A 12,924-nucleotide genomic window follows, 5' to 3' on the forward strand; every position below is an offset into this window, starting at 1 on the left:
ACAAATACTGCATGATTCCACTTAGATGAAAAGAGAGAAAGGGGACTTATTGCTAAATGGATACGGAATTTCAGTTTTACAAGATGAAAAGAGCTATGGAGATGGACAGTGCTGACAGTTGTACAACATGATGAGAATGTATTTAATACCATTAAAATATACACTTAAAATGGTTAAGATGGTACATTTTATGTTACGTGTATTTTACAACAATAAAAAAGGCAAAATCATGCTCATTGAATATATTATTTATACTACTCCCAAACTATTTTTGTAATAAAATAAAGCATATAAAATAATGAGGTACTTAATCTATATTCAGTGTATCATTGGCATGTTAATAACTCTGGCAGCATCTCACAGTGGTCAGATCTTGTCATCAAATGTGGGTCATTTCTTCTTCCATGTGAGCCCACAAACTTCCTACATGCAATTAATTTTGTCTTCAACAGGCTCAAATTTCATAGAACAATCCCGTCTTCTGCTAAAGGGTAAACCCACTAGAGTTCCTATCATTATAACCCAGGACAACTCTGGATTAAAGGTCTAAGTGAAAGATTTTTTTCTACCTATAAAACTCATGGTATGTGCAGTTCTCTTAGATGGATATGTTTTTAAAAGAAGCAAAATGTTTGGCATGTTTGCCTCAAATTTTTGGCGGAAAGTGTCTTTGGACATTTTTCAAGTGGAAAGTTTCTTTCATCTTAGCTAATACATCTTAGCTAATATCTATTAAAACTAGTATATTCTCTGGACAGCTGAAATCATATGTACTGTTTTTCAGGATTATGAAATATCTGTCCAGAAAAATAGCCAAAGTCAGAAAAGCCTCAAGTAGAACAATTGAAAACTGAGCAGCATACACTGAAAAATACAGAAATACCTCTGAGGACTTGAAAATAGGACATTAACAATTACTGAGAATGTATTTTTTTTATCCCTAAGCAGATTCGTGTGCACAGGTAAGTTTTTACATGAAACTGGAGATTATTGGCTATCAAGTATGATGAAAATAAATACATAAATACATAAATAAATAAATAAATAAATAAATAAATAAATAAATAAATAAAACTTTTGAGCCTCTTTGATTCAGAAGAAAGAGGTGAGAGGCCTTTCATACAGATTAAGCTAGAGAGTTTTAAAAACCACCTTCTTTGAAAGATATGAATCTTGCAGCTCCAAGACAAACACAGCTGCTGATTTTGGATTGTGTGCTCATCTATGTTCTCCGCATTTCCCAGGATGAATATAGATCTCCAAGTCATTAAAAAGAGGAAGTTCTGCCCTCACATCCAGTTTAGAGCTGGATGAAAAGAGAGAGAAGAGAGAGAGAGAGAGAGAGCACCTTTGGGAAAAACTGGGGAAATCATAGGAAACATTCAAATAAAAATTTCATTGTTCTCTATTAGCATAGGTTCATAAAGGATTGCATTCTAGTAACAGTTTATTTGGTAGAATTCTAGATTTAAACAATGCTATAGACTGAATGTCTGTCCCCCCACCAAAATTCATATGCTGAAACTTAATCCCCGGTACGATGATGTTTGGAGGTGGGGCCTTTGGGAGGTGACTTAGTCATGAAAACAGGGCCCTCATGAATAGGAGTGGTGCCCTTATAAAAGAGACTCTAGAAAGCTCCCTCACCCCTTCTGCCATGTGAGGACATGGCAAAAAGAAGGCCATCTATGAACAAGTAAGCAGGTCCTCATCAGATACTGACTCTGCTGGTAACTTGATTTCAGACTCCTAGCCTCCAGAAAATTGTGAGAAATAAATTTCTGTTGCACATTACCCACCCAGTCTATGATATTGTTACAGCAGCCTGAATGGACTAAAGCAAATTACAATCAGAAAAGATAATGTAAGAGAGTGGTTAAGAGCATGAGCTCAGGAGTCAGGTAGGGCTTTGTTTCCTGATTCTGAGATTTCTCCACCTCTCTTCCAAATAGATGAAGCCAAATAGAATTAAAGAGGACTGGTCTTCAGAAACCTGTCTTGAATTTCTCCATGCTCTTTCACCCTTTCTGACTGACTGCATTGGATATAACTTCAGCAGCCATATAATGGTATATTGTGTTGGGAGGGTCCCTGTCTGTTTCTAAGACCCTGAATGATGGCACTGCCTCCATTAACATGGGTTCCTGAAAGACCACAAGACAGAGAGCTGCACTGCTCACATAGTCACCCGCCAGAGACTGCTACATGTGGGAAAGACAAGGTCCTATTGTTCCAAGCCACTTTATATGCAGGTCTATTTATTACAGCAGTCAGCATTGCCCTACTAAATACACCCACTTACATGTGTCACTACATCAGGAAGAATGCCTTGCCAAGATCTCTACTACTTATGTATGACCCTTCAGGTATTTTCTAATTCTTCGTTTAAGTTTTGCAATGCCTAAAAAAGTAAAGTTTTCTTTTACCTGAGATGCATCATGGGGAACAATAAAGAGTGTAGGATCAGAGCATGACTAGAATTTTATTGATGACCCAAGGCAAAATAAAATTCAGCCTGCTCTTTTGCAGCAATATTAGATCTGCTGCTCTTTCAGCAGTAAAATCCTGTTTTGTCAGCAGCTACTGAGAGCAGATATGACTCAGAGGACACATAAAAGCATACGTGTAAGGTAACTACCTATTATGTTTAGAAAACCATTTTGTACAACTTAAGTGCACTCTAACATTTCATATTTTAAATAATCAAAATCACATTCATAATGCAGAATCTCACAAAAATTATGCTCCTCTATTTATGTCCTAAGTGCACAAGACAGAAAAAAGGTACAAAGACATGCAGGGAATCACAAATTTTAGATAGCAAAGGGAATTTAAAGATCATAGAGCATGGAAGTTTTATTCTACAGAGAAGGAAAAAGAGACCTGGAAGGACTATGAACTGAACAATATCATTTCAACAGACTTAGGAATAAAATTTGGTTCTCAGTGTTTTGTTTTGCTTTTCAAAGAATACTCATTTTCCAGGTAGATCAACTCCTAGTGCTTTAGAATTGTGGAATCTCATTTGTTTCGTGACATTATTCTTCAACCTCTCCTCAAGAAGTGATGTCATGTCATGATTTATTTTATAATATTTGAGTTGCAAGAGTAACAGTTCTGAGACCTACCAGCATCAGGTACACAGATGGTAGGTACTCAATAAATATTGATTGGTTGAGGTTATGACCATCAAGGTTCACGGCCTAAGTTAAGGCTTTCATTATGGCTTCAGAGTTCAACTAGATAGAATTCTCATTTTTTAAAAAGGGAGTTTAAAAAAGACAGAATGAGAGAGATTAATTTATAGAGCATGATATTTACTCCTAAATACAAATACTTCTCAGGACCCAAGCATGACTTTTTATAAATATAACACAAATCAATCAGTATATATGTTTTGAACATAAACAATAGCCCTTTAGATCTGATTTGACAGAATAGCAGGTGTAGGACAATTCTCAGTGTAAAAATAAATATACAACTGAACAAAATACATAAAGCAACTGTCTTGAGGCACTGGACAAGAGACAATGTAGACTGTGTTCCTCGAAAGATAAGAAACATGTGAGGTGAGATTTGCATTTGCTTCAGGATTCTACTTCGCTTTTGGGCAGAGGAAATAGCATTAGAGGTGTAACTAGCCAGAAAACAATGGAATAACATCTTTAAGGTATTATAAAACAAAAACTTGTCCACCTAGCAGTATATATCCTATGAAAATATTGTTCAGAAATGAAGGGGCAATAATATTTTCAGACAAACAAAAACAAGGTCTGTCATTAGCAGACCTGCACTACAAGAAATGTTGTAAGACGGCCATCATGCTGAGGCACAATGGTACCAGAACTCAACATGGATCTAGTAGGGGTTGGTAAATTACAGACTACAAGCCAAATCAAGGCAGCCACTTGTTTCTAGACAGTCTATGTACTGAGATGATTTTACATATTTAACTGATCAGAAAAAATCAAAAGAAAAACAATATTTTGAAAATTATTCAGTGTTAGTATTTATAAATAAAGTTTATTAAAACATAGCCATAATCATTAGTTTACAAATTATCTACAGCTGCTTTCACTCTATAATAGCAGATTTGAATAGTTGTGACAGAGACTGTATTGCCCGCAAATCCTTAAATATTTACTTTCTGACCCTTTACAGAAAAAGTGTATAGACCCTTGATCTATCAGAAGGATTTAGGGACACTGAAAATTGTAAATTAAGTGGGCAAATACAAAAACAAAAACAAAGCTTCCTCATTTTTTAATTTGTTTAAGAGACTGTTTAAGGTAAAAGTAGTATAATTGGACTGTAAGATTCAAACATATATAAAAGTAAAAGAGGGGCGCCTGGGTGGCGGAGTCGATTAAGCGTCCGACTTCAGCCAGGTCACGATCTCGCGGTCCGTGAGTTCGAGCCCCGCGTCAGGCTCTGGGCTGATGGCTCGGAGCCTGGAGCCTGTTTCCGATTCTGTGTCTCCCTCTCTCTCTGCCCCTCCCCCGTTCATGCTCTGTCTCTCTCTGTCCCAAAATAAATAAAAAACGTTGAAAAAAAAAATTTAAAAAAAAAAAAAAAAAAAAAAAAAAAAGTAAAAGATATCACAACAATAGGAGAAATAATATAAAGGGAATAAATAGAAGCAGAGCAGTGTAAGATTCTTACATTATCATGAAGGGGTATGTCTTAATTCAGGCTGCTATAATAAATACCATAGACTGCGTGGCTTAAACAATAAACATTTACATCTCCCAGTTCTGTAGACTGGGAAGTACAAGATCAAGGTGCTGGCCAATTCAGTTCCTGGTGAGAGCTCTCTACCTTCTTTGCAGATGACAACTTCCTGCTGTATTCCCAAATGGTGAAGAGAGATCATCTCTCTCATGTCTTTTATTGTAAGAATACTAATCTCATTGAGGGCTCCACTTAATTTGAGAGGCAATGACCTAATTGCCTCTCAAAAGCCTCATCTTCAAATACCATCACATGAGGGATTAGGGCTTTCAACCTATGAATTTTGGGGGATATAAATATTTAGTCCATTGCACAGTAAAATATTAATTTAGGCTATATTTGATAAATTAAAGATGCATATGTTAATCTCTAGAACAAATCTAAAAAACAATATAAGGAGGTATAAAGATAAAATAGAACACTAAAAAAAATTCACTTAATCAAAAAGAAGAAAGAAAACAAGGAAAAAACAAAGAATGGAGGAAGGAATAGAAAATCAAAAGTAAGATAGTAGTCTTAAACGTAACCATTCCAATAATCACATTATGTGTATGTAAATGGGCTAACTATTCTAATTAAGAAGCAAAATCTATTAGACTAGAAAAAAAAATAAGACCAAATATACGCTCTCCACAAGAGATCCATTTACATATAAATACACACAAAGGTTGGAAATAAAATGATGGTAAAATATACGCCATACAAATAATACACATAAGAAAGCTGGACTAATTATATTTAAAATTAGACAAAAAATGCTTCAAGAAAAGGAATAGCAGTAAAGGTGGAGAGGGACATGTTATAATGACAAAAGAATCAAAGAATATTAAAGATTGGAAACACACTATCGAATAATTTAAGAACATTAATTTAAATCAATTAATTGAGACTTACAGAACATTACAAAAAGCAACTGCAGAATTCGCATTCTTTTGATGTGCACATAGCACATTCACAAGATAGTCCATGTGTTGGGTCAGAAAACAAGTCTTAATTTTGAAGGAATGAAAACATATAGAATATATTTTCTAATTGAAATAGAACCATATCAAAAATCAATAACTGGGAATGCAAGCTGGTGCAGCCACTCTGGAAAACAGTATGGAGGTTCCGCACAAAACTAAAAATAGACCTACCCTACGACCCAGCAATTGCACTACTAGGCATTTATCCAAGGGATACAGGAGTGCTGTTTCGAAGGGACACGTGCACCCCCATGTTTATAGCAGCACTATCAACAATAGCCAAAGTATGGAAAGAGCCCAAATGTCCATCGATGGATGAATGGATAAAGAACGGGTGGTATGTGTGTGTATATATATATATATACGTATATATGTATATGTGTGTATACACACACACACACACACACACACACACACACACACACACACACACAATGGAGTATTACTTGGCAATCAAAAAGAAGGAAATCTTGCCATTTCCAACTACATGGATGGAACTGGAGGATATTATGCTAAGTGAAATTAGTCAGAGAAAGACAAAAATCATATGACTTCACTCATATGAGGACTTTAAGAGACAAAACAGATGAACACAAGTGAAGGGAAACAAAAATAATATAAAAACAGGGAGGGGGACAAAACAGAAGAGACTCATGGAGAACAAACTGAGGGTTACTGGAGGGGTTGTGGGAGGGGGGATGGGCTAAATGGGTAAGAGGCATTAAGGAATCTACCCCTGAAATCATTGTTGCACTATATGCTAAGTAATTTGGATGTGAATTTTAAAAAAGAAAAAAAGAAAATTAAAAAAAAAGAAAAAAATGATACCTCTAATATCCCCAAATATTTGAAAATTTGGAAATATAATTCTATATTTAAAAGTCTGTTTTTCTGGGGTGCCTGGGTGGCTCAGTCACTTGGGTATCTGACTTTGGCTCAGGTCATGATCTCACAGTTCATGAGTTTGAGCCCCATGTTGACCCTAGAACCTGCTTCAGATTCTATGTCTCCCTCTCTCTCTGCCTCTCCCCCATTCATGTTCTCTCTCTCTCTCTCTGTCTCTCTCTCTCTCTCAAAAAATAAATAAACAGGGGCGCCTGGGTGGCTCAGTTGGCTAAGCGGCCGACTTCGGCTCAGGTCATGATTTCATGGTCGGTGAGTTCGAGCCCCGCGTCAGGCTCTGTGCTGACAGCTCAGAGCCTGGAGCCTGTTTCAGATTCTGTGTCTCCCTCTCTCTGATCCTCCCCCGTTCATGCTCTGTCTCTCTCTGTCTCAAAAGTAAATAAACGTTAAAAAAAATTTTTTTAAATAAATATTAAAAATTGTTTTTAAAGTCTGGTTTTTATCTTTTTTTTTGTTTAGTTGTTTGTTTCTTAAATTTCACATGAGTGAAATTATCATCATATTATACACCTGAACCCAATATAACACTATGTTAATTACACTGGAATTAAAAAATAAACAAATAATTTTAAAAAGAAATATAATTCTAAATAAAACATGAGTCAACAAACAGTAATTATTTTGATTTGAATGGTAAAGGAAACAGAACATAATAAATTTTGTGTGCTGTAATTAAGGCAGTCTATAAAGAAAAATTTATATCTTTAGATGTTTACATTAAAGAAGAAACACTTAAAATCAATGATCTAAGATCCACTGTAAGAGCTAGAAAAATAAGATTAAATTAAACACAAAGTAAGTAGAATGGAGAAAAAAATAAAATAAATGTAGAAATCAATGGTATATAAAGTGGACAACCAATACAGAAAATCAACAAAACTGAAATCACTGGTAAATGCCATCAGACATTTGAGAAACAAATAACTACAATTCTCCAATCTTAAATCAATGTTGTCCTAAAATATAAATGATCTAAACATCCCAATTAAAAGGCAGACATTGTCACAGTAGAAAGAAATGTAAGACCCGACTATGTACTATCTACAAAAGAAACCTTTCACATATAAAGATCCTGATTAATAGGTTTAAAGTAAATTCATGGAAAAACAGACTATGCAAATATTAATCATAAAGCTGATGTCTTAGTCTGTTGAGGCTCCTGTCACAGAGACATTATCATGAAGGGGTATGTCTTAATTCAGGCTAGTGTGACTGGGTGACTTATAAACAACATAAATTTATCTCACAATTCTGGAGACAGTGAAGCCCAAGTTCAAGGTGCCAGTAGATTCCACATCTGGTAAGGGCCTACTTCCTGGTTTACAGAAGGCTGTTTGCTCACTGTGGTTCTTCAAATGGCAGAGGGGTAAGGAAGCTCTCTGGGGTTTCTTTTATAAAAGCAGTAATCTTATAGTCTTTTGTAAGGGTGGAGCCTTCATGATCTTGTCACCTCCTAAAGGCTCCAGCTCCAAATACCATCACTCTGAAGATTGTATCAACATGAATTTTAGGGACACAAATATTCATTCTATCATCTGGAATGGTTGTATTAAGTAGGTAAAGTAAGACTTAAAACAAGAAATATTACCAAGAATAAAGATTAAAAAGTCATAATGATAAAAATGTCAACTCACCAAGGAGTCATAAAAACCCTAAATGAGTATGCACCTAAATATGAATTTAAATGAAGCAAAAACTGACAATTTAAAAAGAAATAGATAAATTCACAATTATAGTTGAATAATGCAAAACTTATTTCTCAGTGATTGATATGACAAATGGACAGAAAATCAATAAGGATGTAGGAAGATTGAATAACTATAAAATTGACATTCATAGAATATTCCAACAACAGAATATGCATTCTTTTTAAGTACACATAGTATGTTCATCAAGAAAGACTATATGCTGATTTATAAACCATGTAATAATTTTAAAAGGTTGAAAAGATAAAGCTTATGTTAATTTTCTTGCTTTTTAAATAAAATGTTTTGAAAGAAATCTCTTTTAATAGGCTTAAGGAAGCCTACATCATACTACTTGATGACAAAATATAACTAAAAATGATGTTAAAAATTGGATTTTAAAATTTTGTATTCTATTTTCTCTTATAGGTTATGTTACAAAATCGAGTGATATCCCACAATGTATAAAAGAAACCCCTCAATGAGGGAATTTTTTTTAATCTATAAATCAAAAGATAAATGATCAAAACCCAAAAGCTCTGAAAGCCAGTTGCAGGCACTGTGTTCATGTTATATCAAAGGCAATAAACAATAGAAAGCCCTAGAATATTCTTTCAAATAATTGAAATATTTTAAGGAATTTCTATCAGCCATCTCAAAGAGGAGAAGGGTACTGGTGAGCCAAATTCCTTTCTAATTCAAATAGAATTTATAACTATAACTCAAGGTTGTTTCTCATGTTGTACATAGAGCTCTACAAAAAGTATTTTTGTTTAAAGTAGATAGTCTATCAAAATAAACCTAGTCATGCTATGATATGAATAAATATAAGGCTATGTAGGCATACAGCCTGACTTTTTTCACTAATCCATTGGTGGTACAGTGCTATTTATGTTTTTATTAAGTACATATGATTTAGTTTGGCTTGGTTTGATTTGGTTTTAATCTAGTGTTGACATCTAGTCAGTTTGAGATAGGAAAGAATGAGGAGAGTCTTAGATGTCCAGGACCAAAGTCAGAGGTATTGATGATCAAAGCATTGATATGTGGTTGTTAAGGAGCCCAGAGAACCAGAAAAAAAGCTGGAGTGGTGAAGGAATCAAGACACTGGTACAGAAGGGCAAGGGAATAATTTGGGAGCAACGGTTAATGAAAGGCTGAATCAAAGCAGAGGGGCTTCTGGAACAAGAAAGAGGCTTAGCAATCACTAAAGAATGCAAAAAAAAGTACAAAGCAGGTCAAGAAAATAAATTCCACAGATCAAGCCCCATGCCCATAATGGGCATGGAACTAGAGGTTAAAAATAGAAAGTAGGTTCCAGATATTCAGGGAAGGAACCTAGGATGAAAGATGGAAAACCAGACCCAGAAGTGGAAGTTACATAACAGTGGAAGCCAAAAAGCCACCCAAAAAGCAGGATGCCTGACTGGCTCAGTTGGTTAAGTGCCCAACTCTTGCTTTTGGCTCAGGTCATGATCTCACAGTGCGTGGCTTCAAGCCCCACATCGGGCTCAGCACTGACTGCATGGAGCCTGCTTGGGATCCTCTCTCTCCTTCTCTCTCTGCCTCTCTCTCCCTCAAAATAAATGAACTTTAAAAAATTAAAAAGGAAAAATCCCACCGCAAACAACTAGTTTTGGCAAGCAAAACTCAAACAAAACAGATTAGCCAAGATTCCAAAGAATGGAATTACTGAGTTCCAATCCTGGAAAACAAATATAATGATTGAGCTGATAAGTATATGCTAGTTGCCATGTACGTGAAACTTCACCTAGATCCATATATAAGCAGCCTGGTTAACAAGGGAAAGAGCAGCAAAGTGGGCCTGAAACTGACTCAAGATCCTTCTGAAATATGTAGTGTGTCCAGAAACAGAACTAAGACCAGGTAAAACACAGCAATCAGGTGGCTTGCCTCACCTACTAGGAGCAAGGATGGGTCCAGAAAGGACCAGACATTTCTATCATAGAGACTGGCTTTTTCAACAAGATTTAAAGGGACATTAAATCTTATATATCTTTTTTTTTATGATTCAACTATTTATAAATATCAGTAGTGCTACCAATCAGATGTCATGAAGTGCCAAAACAAGAACTACACCAAAGATAAAAATCACTGGCTGACAGTCTGATAGCCCAATTAGTGTGACCTTAAATACATAAAAGGCCATATCAATTACTGTAACTCTGCCATATAAGGAATAGATATTTAGGAAATGGATTGATATTGTCTATTTCTCCCCTGGAACAAGAGCCATTAAAAGAACAGTGATTTTCTCCAGATTTTATGAGGAATTTGTTTTCACAGAAGTGTTCAAATTGAAAATCTCTGGAGAGCAAGTGAGCATTGTCAGACCCAAGAGACCATGTGAAGGCAAACAGGGATCAAGCACAACTGTTGAGTACAGTCTACACTGGAGTGACAGGGGTGAACCAGGTCATTGCCCTCAACCCTGCCTTTGTTATCTCTCTACTTCTCTGGAAGGCTGACTTCACTGAGGACTCACGCTCCTGGAGCCCAAACAGATGGGGAATATGTGCTTAAATTGTCTAACTGCTTTCCCTCGCCTTTATCACTGCCTTTCTTTCTGGATTCCACTCTCGGCTCCTCTTTCCCAGTTCTGGAAAACTCTCATTCCCACTCTTCTGGACCCCGTCCCCCCACCCCCACTGAAGACATAGGTATCTTTTGTCTGGGAGACAAAAGGTATCTTTTGTCTGGGAGACAAAAGGTATCTTTTGTCTGGGAGAGCTTCTTCCCAGACTTCAATCCTATCCCCAAATCCAAGGTAATAATCTCTATTTGCTGCCTGCTTAGAGATAATACTGACCATTGTCTGGAGGGCCTACAGTGTCCCTCACTGACCAGATGCCTTCGTATGGACAGCTGCTCCCATAGCCATGCACCTCACCCCGTCACCAGTCTCAGCCACCTGATCAGTCACTCGCTGATCTACCTTAACATCCACAGAGCACCCACTCTGCCTCTTTTACAGACCATGTCCCTCTAGAATGATTTTTTCTTCCACTCTCTGAGGTGAGTGTGCACACCCTTAATCTACCCTCTTAATAAGGGTAACAATATTACATGGAGCGGTTCCTACTGTCAAGGTTCAAAGCCATGGGCTACATGAAAAGAAAGTTACTATGACAACACATCTATGATTTCCTGATATCCCAGATATGTGTATTAGGAAAACAGAGATGATACAAGAGAGGCTGGGAATGATTTTGTCCCCTCTATAAATCATTAAGTAAGCATTTCTGAGTGGACAGAGGAGAGTTGAGCTCATTACAGAGTGAGATAGAAACCAACTACAGTTAATGGTAAAACTAATGAATTATGAAGTCACTTCCCCACCATTTCCTTGAGGTATAAAATGAAGAAGTTGGGTTACGTCATCTCTCAGGCCTCCTTAAGCTCTAAAATCATCTATGATCTGTAGAAAGTGGCTCAATTTAAACTGGCATTTTACATTAAACATACAAAAACTTATTGACAATAGTATGTACTTTTTTGTGGGTGCCATATAGAATCAGCATAGCTAAAACATGAAAATTTATTTATTTATTTATTTATTTATTTATTTATTTACATACTTATTTTTAAATGTTCATTTCTTTATTATTGACATAGTGTACACACACAAGTGGGGGAGGGGCAGAGACACAGAGGGAGACAGAGAATCCGAAGCAGGCTCCAGGCTCTGAGCTGTCAGCACAGAGCCCAATTTGGTGCTTCAACTCAAGAACTGTAAGATCATGACATGGGCCAAATTCAGACGCTTAACCACTGAGCCACCTAGGTGCCCCCAAACATGAGGTTTTAAAGAAACGTGGAGGAAGATGCTTAAAAATCAAGAAGCCAAAACTTAAGCTCAATTTGCAGAGTACCCACAGGGTCTGAATAAGACACCTGAATCCACAAAATATTTAACAAATTCAAATTCATAACCATTTGTTTATCAACCTATTTCCAGAGCCAAAGTGTGGTGGAGGTTATAAATGCCATATTATATAGAAATGCACTACCATTTAGGAAGTGATGTCATAAAGCTATGGCCATAAAGCCAACTGGACAATGCCAGCAACATATTGTAAGAACACAGGGCTCCCTCTCCCTGATCATAACTGAATGGGCCCGATTTCCAGTCATTCATGTTTTCAGGAACATACTTTTCCCTTTCAAAATGTCTTTAACAGTTATGAACGACTTGTTTTCGATATAAATACCTAATGTGTTTTTCTATCAGATTTGTTCATTATGGAATAATGTACATCAATTTCATGCATAATTTGCACTTTTATAGCTGAAACATCAAGAAGAAACATTATCATTATGTGTTGATTTACAAAGCAAAAAAGAAAAATCATTTTTAATTCAAGCTCAGGCCCATGTTTATCAGGCCAGCAAGAACTGTGAATTCTTAACAGATAGCACACTACTTCCCCAAGGGGCCGTCTCTTCCCCACAAGTCTCCACTCCTGCCTGCTGGCTGCTGCATAGGGCAGGATCGCTAGGCATCGACAGTTGACCCTCTGCCAGTAAGATCAGAAGCTGCACTCTAAAACAGGTCGGCAAACAATGACCTGTGGGCCATATGCATCTCACTGCTTGTTCCTGTTCGGCTCCTGAGCTAA

This window comes from Panthera leo, chromosome A3, assembly GCF_018350215.1.
Source record: "Panthera leo isolate Ple1 chromosome A3, P.leo_Ple1_pat1.1, whole genome shotgun sequence".
NCBI classification, from domain to species: domain Eukaryota; kingdom Metazoa; phylum Chordata; class Mammalia; order Carnivora; family Felidae; genus Panthera; species Panthera leo.